Source organism: Magnolia sinica, chromosome 18 (genome assembly GCF_029962835.1).
Source record: "Magnolia sinica isolate HGM2019 chromosome 18, MsV1, whole genome shotgun sequence".
In the NCBI taxonomy this organism is placed as follows: Eukaryota; Viridiplantae; Streptophyta; class Magnoliopsida; order Magnoliales; family Magnoliaceae; genus Magnolia; species Magnolia sinica.
Genome location: NC_080590.1, coordinates 13,612,077 through 13,619,475, shown reverse-complemented (window position 1 = coordinate 13,619,475; position 7,399 = coordinate 13,612,077).

The window sequence follows — 7,399 nt, the reverse complement described above, 5'->3', positions numbered from 1 at the left end:
ACGTTTTTTACTGAAAGGTCAAGATGTCCAATCAATCTGGTCTTGAGAATAAGAGGGATCCAATTTAAATTCTATCCTTACGGTGGCAATAGCTTCGCACATGCGGTGGCAGATATTTTGGTTAAGCTAATTTTTCAAATTCAACCATCGACGGTGAGAAAAAGAAAAAGAATAAAAAAAAAGAAAATCAATTTTACCGTTGCTAGGAAAACAAGAGGAGACTAACAATTTTGCCCTTTCACCATGCTTGCCATATGTTGATCAAGTAATTTCTTCGGTTGGGCCCTCCTTTATTTTTTACTTTTGGTTAGCTGGTTAATACACGCACTATCAGTTCATACTTCACTTTTGGCCACCCCCACTAGGGAATCGGTATCAAGATCTCAGTGTTGAAACGAGCTATCTTTCACTCATTCTTCGATTGGGCCTTGCTGAACATGTGGAAACTCAGCTTCGTGGTGAAACTCGGTACTGGTTGGTGCTGGAAAAGCTATGTGGACCCCACCATTGTATATGTGTGCTATCCACTTTGTTTATTCATTTTACGAGCTCATTTTAGCGCATGATCTTTAAAAAATGAGGTAGATCCAGTTCACAGAAAGTCATGGTGATTCAACGCTCACCACTAAAGATTTCCTAAGGACCACTGTGATATTTATTTGCCATCTAGCTTGTTTATTGGATCAGATATACCTAGCCAAGGAAAAACAAAAATATCCAAAACTTTTGTGGCCCTAAGAGGTTTTTAACGTGGGCGTTCAATAACCACCGTTTCACATGATGCGGTCTACTTGAGATTTAGATTTATCTCATTTTTAGGCTTATGCATCCATTAAGTATGTTAATTTAACAAAGAATATAAAGACTCATCCTAAGATAAAAATATAATTAGTTGAGCTTGCTAAATAATTGGCCAGTCGCAGATGAATCTTAAAGACATGTCTTGAATTAGAAGTATAACTGGCCACATATTCTAATTAGCCAATTAAATTTAAACAAAAAAAAAATAAATTTATAGAAGTCAATTCCAATATAAGCCTCTAACAAACAATCTTACACTTTTATAAATTCAACAAAGAATGAAGAGTTAAGGGCCATGCCACTACTAATACAACACTACTCTTTCAATACCACATTAATTATCCTTTGTCCACTGTAAACACTTATTATTATTATTATTATTATTATTCAATCTTACTTTTTCATTGTTAGCTAACACCATGCTACAAACTAGCTAGCATCAATTAGATTGGAATTAGTTAGCTTGGTTATTTTATGTCCACGATTACATTATCGAACCTAGTAAGATCTCTGTCTTGAATGAATGATTAGCCGGGGCCATCTTACTATGTGCTTGGAGATTTCACCAACCATCTCGTCACAAGGTTTAGTGAATGCAACGAATATACTATTGTTTAACTATGGTTGTCTCGTCATGAAGTCTAGTCCAACGATGGACAAGTAGTCAAATTACAATAACCTTGCCTGCAGATGGAGGTTCCAAGTAACGAACGGACAGCGGTTTACATGATTATCTTACCCAAAATGAGAACATAAAGCCACCAATAAGATTTCACCTCACTTACATTCTCACCGTGAAGTATGTGACTGAGTAAAGAATACTTGATTGTCTAATCACCAACCAACTTACATACAAAGCTCAGTCGTACAAGGTAATGAATGGACTATCATTCCTAATTACCATCTCACCACGAAGCCCAACTATGTGATGAACGAATTGTCGAAGATTCATTTGTTATTGACTATCTTGACATGAAATGAAGCCCAGCATAATAAACATGCAGCTGCCACAACGATCGCCTTGCTACAAAGCCAATCAAGAGATAGAACAAGCAACAAATTTTCATGCGAACCAAGATTAATTATCTCATATAATGAAGCTTAGTTGCATGATGAACGACTGTCATCTCCAATGGCCATTTTGCTATGAAGCTAATTGAGCAGCCATGTAGCTTTTGTGCTCGACAACCTTTTTCCCTACAAAGCCTGGTATTTTAGCATATAACAAATGCGTTGTCATTAGTTATCAGTTTTACTTTCTTTTTATTTTCCTTTTTAGCTAATTTAATTACTTTAGACATTAATATTATAGACTTTGACCTTATTTTATCTTTTTTAGCAATATCATATTATTATTGAACAGTATAAACTATTACATACTTAATTATAAAAAAAAATTTTAAAAATACAAAATGAACTTATTAGAAGGATTAACTCTCTCATTCGTTAATTGCCTAATTCTTTGTAATTGGTGGCTGGATAGATGGCTGAGATGCACAGATCTAATCTTAATTGATTTATTTCGGCACTTGGGGTCAAGCTGCATTCGGCTCTAGCATACCCAATATGTACACATCACACGAATGATTAAACATAAGCCAAACACCACCATTAATGATCTAACGTCTAGACTATTAGATAATTGGTTTTCAATTGCTCATAGGCCTAAGTTGGCACAAGCAAACTAGATCCGAATCCGCACATATCTGATCTTAATTGATTTATTTCGGTACTTGTTAGATCATCTAGACTATTTTAAGCATGTTTTAACCTGCAATCAAACTTGTTTTAAGATATTTAATATATAATAGCAAAGAAGGTCAATCATACATCTCATAATCCTCGAAGAGAATTAATCTTCGGAAAAATTATTAATAAGAGATTTCTTATACAATGAAAGAGCAGAAGGAATGTAAGCTTTTTATTTTTTATTCTCTTATTTTAGGAAAAGAAAAAATTGTTTATTATTATCCCTTGAATGTAAATATATTACCTAACCATATAAATCTCAATATCTTTTGTCTCTAACTTTTGTCCTGACTTGCAATTGTTTAGCTATTTTCTTTTATGACTTTGCTAGGCCAGCATAGATCATGTGCGGGTTTTTTCCACGACATGTGGGGCTCACTAAAACTAGGATTAGATTTAGTTCTAATTATGCAGAGTCCCTTACCCAAACGGACCCATATCTTTTCCATGTACTTAATAATAGTATAGTTTCAAAATGAAAACGATGCGAGAGAGTTCTGTTGTTGAAAACTGGCCATTGCTTTTAGGTGTTCGTTTTTCAGTGGTTGGATCGTCTAGTTGCCTATTGAATGTATCCGAATCTTTTACAAAACCTATTTGAAGCATTGGGTAAAACAACCAAATCCATGGGGCCACTCTATTTTTTTGGGTGTGACATCCACTCTGTTCATCAGGTGGGCCCCTCAGTATTAGGCACTGAGGCCAAAAAACAGTCAGATCCACAACTTAGGTGGGCCATGCCACAGACACCAATGGGGAGGGGATGCCAACAGTGGTTTCTTTGTGGGACCGCTGTGGTTGCACATTCCATCCAACCCGTTCATCAGGCGTGCATCACCCAATTGAACAGGCAGTAAGAAATTCAATCTGATCCAAAACTCGGGTGAGGCCACACACCTTGAACGAAGTGGTTTTAAGTGTGATTTTACATTTTTCCTGGGGGTGTATTCCACTCGAAGTTTGAATGGAGCTGATTTTCAGTTTACACGGTGGAAATAAGAAGGCACATATAATGGACGGATTGGATGTCACACGTACAGCAAGTCGGGTCCCACAGAGCTCATGTATCTCACCCATGAGGTACGACAGATGTTATAGTGGATTCTGGTCCCTATTGTACCCCGCTGCCTTTAGGATACAGCTTATCCACGGGTGGCCCACCATATGAGCAGTCCCAATCACTTCACATGTTTTCTTCTATGACCCGAGCTCACCTGTAATTATATTTCTAGCCAAAAAGAACATTTACATCCGACCGGCCACTGGACTAAACCCTCACCATAGTTTCCTATGATTTTCATCCATACCACACAAAAGATAATTCCCAGGCCGTACTTCTGGAAGGCGTGACCATTTCAAAATCCAGGTAGCCCTACACACAGCTGTATTGGACAGGAACCGTTGAAGAATGCTAAGGTAGAGCTGGAATAATGTTCTCATCCAAGTGGCCCACCTAGCAGATAAATAATCCTGTATTTTCGTGTTATGTATTTTAATATAAAAAGTCCATGTTTTTGTGTTAAAAAATAAAAAAATAAAAAAATAAAAAAAAATCCTGTGTTTTTGTTTCAAAGTGCTTTTAATATGACACATGGCGCTCTACGATTATTCACTTTCACCCCACTCTTTAGAGGAAGCAGCCTGACCTAAAACAGCGCAGCCCTTACTGTGGGGCCCACCTTGATATATGTATTCGATATCCACACTGTCCATCTATTTTTTCAAATAATTTCAGGTCATGGATCGAAAATTGAAGCAGATCCAAATCTCATGCAGACCATACCATAGGAAGAAATGGTGGCCTCGTCATTAAAAATTTCTTGTGGGCCACGAAAGTTTTGGATCAAGTAGATATTTGTTTTATGATTCCAAAAATGAAACAGATACACATGTCAGGTGTACCATACCATAGGAAACAGTGGTGATTGACCGTTAACAACTTCTCACAAGCCACAATTTTTTTGAATCAAGCATATATTTGTTTTTTTTCCTTACATCTACACTTACAGGACCTTACAAATAAGTTGGATGGCGGATAAAGATTAACGAAAACAAAAGATTATGATCAGCCTTAGGAAGTTTTTAATGCCCACCTTCATTCACCACTATTACCTATAGCATGGTCCACATGAGATTTGGATCTACTTCGTTTTTGGAAATGATTTGGGAAAACAGATGAACGGGATGGATGTAGAAAACATACATTGAGCTGGGCCACACCGTATTGGGTGAGGCCGGGCCACACCTAATCGGCTTCCTCTTTGGAATATCCTAGTGAGAGAAACGACAGAGCTTAGTAGAGCCGGAATAAGGTAGAGCCACTTCAAATTACCTCATTTAGCATGTGAAGGCCAAATTAAAGATTTGGTAAGATAATACAACGGAGCCAAAAAAAATCTTATAGTAGATCCATTTCTCTATGGTGTGGATTAAGTGAGACCAGGATCGACTGCGGTGGGTGTGACCCGTGACTTTGGGGCCATTGTGATATATGTGACTACATTCACGATGGCCATCCAGATTGAAAGCTTACTTTAGGGCATGACCCAAAAAATGAAACAGATTTAAATCTCAGGTAGAACATAGTACAGGAAATAGTGGTAATTGACCGTTAAAAACTTCTTATGGGCTACCAAAGCTTTGCATTAGCCTGATATTTGTGTGGTATCTTCATCCAGATATTTGTGACCTTATCAATATATTGGATGGGAAATAAACATTTAGTTAGCACCCATAAAATTTTTAACGATGTGAATTCAATCATTACTATTTCATGTGGTATAGTCCACGCAGATTTGGATCTGCTTCATTTCTGGAATCAAGCCCTGCAATAGTTTTCAAAACGGCTGGATGATGTGGATTTAAGGCACATACATCACCATGAGCCCACAGTCAGGGTTCCACCCATCTTGTGGATCCAGGGTCTCACCTAATCCGCTCCCTTTCTCGACGAAGCACTTTGCAGGATGTTTAGTACCCAGAAAACATATCAGATGGCTTATGTTTTAAAAATAAAAGCCCACGAGTTAATCCCAAGCATTGATTCTCCTATGGTTAATCCACTGCATATTTGACCTTTAAATGATTTTTTTTTTTTTAATACAATCCCTTTAATGGACAAAGATCAGATGGATAGAATTGTCTAATAAGAGTAAATGTCCAACCATCCCTATTAGGTTACTACATAACCCTTACACGTGTACTGAAGAGAGATGGATTAATCAATTATGATATTCCGGTTCTTCTGGTTCCGCCACGTCGTTTCCTGTATTTCTCTATTTTTAATATGCCAGGTGGTGCTTTGTGATTGGAGCTCTATGTTATTCCGGCCGTACTAGCTCTACAATATTATATTTCATTATTTTATATCGTGCGTTCACCCCATCTAGCTCGATGCTGCGAGTCACCTAGAAAGGCTAGCCGATTCACCGTCTTAGGCAAGTCGTGCCTCGATTTAAGACCGAAGGAATCGGTCTTATATGGAATATAATCTTCCAATAGCTGTACCGACCCTCAACTGCCTATGGAATCACACGTGCCAACCTAGCAAGCGGAGACGTCCAAGCAACGTATTACGTGCCCAATTATTTTACGACTGGGCAATGTGATTATTAGGCACGTACACCAACTCAACGGTGAAATGACATGGTCAGATGTGATTGGTGGGGCTGTGTGCTGTCAGATATACGCATGAGCCTTTTTGAAAGGTTTTTAGAGTTAGTCCGTATTCGGTCGACCGTCGCTGATAGCTGCCCCTACTAATCACATCTCGCCACATCTTTTCACCACTGAGGTTTAATCCACAACCGGTTCACTCATTCGTTCTGTCACACATGTTGAGTGAACCGATATTTTTAAAATTCGGACAGTGTTTATCTCTGGGCCTGATATTTTTAAAATTGGGACAGTTTTTGTCACCCAAGGGTGGGAAGCAAATGGGCGTGCTTGTTCTGGGCCTAGTGCTCTACAAACCCAGTGTCTAAGTAATGAAGGGAAGCCCGGCCTGTCCCCACTAGCCAAGTGCCTAGCCCATAATACTGACTAAGTCTGGATGCATCGGGCTTTTTTTTTGTGCCCTTACTCAACATGGGCAAGGCCTTTCAGTAATTGGGCCTAAAAATTCATGCACAGGTCCAACCTATGGACCCCAAAGCACAGCCCATATGTAGCTTAAAGTGGGCTTGGCCAGGATTGGCTCCTGCTAGCCACGCCCACTTGGACCAACCCAAGGCCTAAATTGGGGTTGTAATGGGCTGGGTTCATGGTGGGTCAGGTTAGCCTGAGCCCAACTTGTTTATTGAACAGGGCAAGAATATAGCTTAAACCTGACCCAAAACCCATTACCATGTGCCCAACCTAAAATTCATGAAGCCCACGCCTGACCGGTCCAACTCAGTGGACCCCCTTAATTATAACTGGGTCAGGCTCCATTGACCTAAGCCAATTAGGTCTTGGAATGAAATAGGGCCAAAAGATATGCCCAGTCTGGCCACTTAGATACACACACACACACACAATTAAACGTGTCTATGTTTTGCTAAGCCCATGTTGGCCTCATTCGATGATTTGTGTTCAAGGATCCTTCTAAACTCTCTTTTCCTCTTTTCTTCTTCTTCTACTTCTTTGTTTACCCACATTCCACATGGGCATTCAAAGCTAAGATACACAAGAGTATCTAACAATGAGCCATGCACCAAGGCCCAATAATCCTTCTAAGCTATTAAGGCAACAAATTCTGGTAGAAAATATGGAATTATACAACTTGAATAAAAGTAAGGAGATTAATGCATGGCCTACTCTTCCCAGACTATATGGTCCATCTCACCTTCCATTTGAAGATCAACAATCC